At 42.3% G+C, this 1,682-nt stretch overlaps 1 pseudogene; it reads left to right on the top strand.

The window, feature by feature from the left end:
* The first annotated feature begins 333 nt into the window (after nucleotides 1-333).
* On the top strand, nucleotides 334-636 carry LOC127205740 (ATP synthase subunit g, mitochondrial-like; annotated as a pseudogene).
* The last annotated feature ends 1,046 nt before the right edge of the window (nucleotides 637-1,682 follow it).

Raw genomic sequence — 1,682 nt, forward strand, 5'->3', positions numbered from 1 at the left:
AAACGATTTGCTGGATAGTTAGCCGGAAAGTGAAAAGTCTTATTTCAGGAATTGAGAGGCAGTTGCATTGGTGATTGATCTGCTCAGACAATGAAGCCATGAACTTGTATGGCACAGGATGACTTTGTAATTCTGATATTGCTGCTTTAATCATCTTTATTGATAACTGGTAGTAAATGAAAAATGAGGTCTCAGTTCCTATCATAAGAGTTTGATATATTGATCCTAAATTAAGTACATAGTAACCTATTAATTGTGTGGGGATCATACATTGTGATAAAATATAATATTACGAGCTGGTGATTTGGGGAGATGGACCTTCCACCTTAGACCATGGCCAAGTTCTTCTACAACTTCATAGAGAAGGCTTTGGCACTGGTGACGACTGCGTGACTTACTCGAAACCTCAATTGGCCACATTTTGGCAGTATGCCAAAATTGAGCTGGTTCCCCCAACCCCTGCTGAAATCCCTATAGCTATTTAGAGTGTGAAAAAAATTTCAAAGTGCTAAAACTGGTAGCTTCAAACAGTTTACAGTTAAGGAAGGTGTGCTGAAGGGTTTAGGGGCCACTGAGGTGTGGATGTGGTTTTATATCAGAGAGATCATAGACAAATGTGGCATTTTAAACATCTGATCTTGAGTTGTTATTTGAGTGTTCTTGGACTATGTGTAATGAGACTGTTATCGTAATAAAGTACTAGCTGTGAAAAAATGTAATATTGCATTTTAATATCACTTAACCTGAACATATTCTTAGGAAAAACAAAAATTGATTATTAATGTTCGTCATACTTTATTAATGTGTTCTCTAATTTTAAATTAAAAGTCCTATTCCTCAGAAAAATGGATTCCCCCTACCCTCCCACTCCTCATCAAGTCACATCAGGACTGAGCATATCCTCTTCCTCTGTGGCCAGGCAAGGCAGGCTTGCTAAGAGGGAAGTGGCCCAAAAGCAAGCAATGGAGTCGATGTCAGAGACAGCCCCTGTTCCCCACACTAGGACCTACAAGAAGCCTGATCTACCCATCCGCTACACCTGTGTAGGGGGCCCAGGTCCAGTCTATGCATGGTCCTTGGTTGGTGCTTCAGTCTCCACAAGCTTGGCTCTGTAGCTCTTCTTGTGGAGCTCCTGTGATCTCCAGGTCCTTCTATCCATCCCCTAGACAAGATCATTCTGAGCAAGCTAACTCAGATCCAGAAAGACACACAGGTTATATACTCACTTATAAGCATGTTTTATCCATATAGTACAGGATAAACATACTAAAATTCACAGACCCAAAGAAGATAAGTAACAAGGAGGATACAAGAGAGAATGATTAAATCGAACGCTGAAGAGGAAGTAGACCAGACAGAGGAAGTGGTTGAAGAGAAGGAACAAGGTAGGAGAAAGAACATAGAGATCAATGATTGTGCAGATCAGACCTGGGGAGAGTAGGGGTGGGGGGACAGAGGGTCTGCAGAGAGAAGAGAAGGCATGGTGGAGGCATGTCTGTCACACAGTGGAGACCTAGGGCAGATTAGGCTCCTGGGAGGATATGGGAGTGATTCCAGCTGAGACTCCTAGTAGAAGAGGGATCATGGAGACTAAAGAGGCCACGCTATAACTAGACAGGACTCCTAGTGGAGGAAGGGAAACACCAACTCACCTACAAGAACTTTGACTCAAAAATATGCCT

The sequence above is a fragment of the Acomys russatus genome, chromosome 22 (assembly GCF_903995435.1).
Source record: "Acomys russatus chromosome 22, mAcoRus1.1, whole genome shotgun sequence".
Taxonomy (NCBI): domain Eukaryota; kingdom Metazoa; phylum Chordata; class Mammalia; order Rodentia; family Muridae; genus Acomys; species Acomys russatus.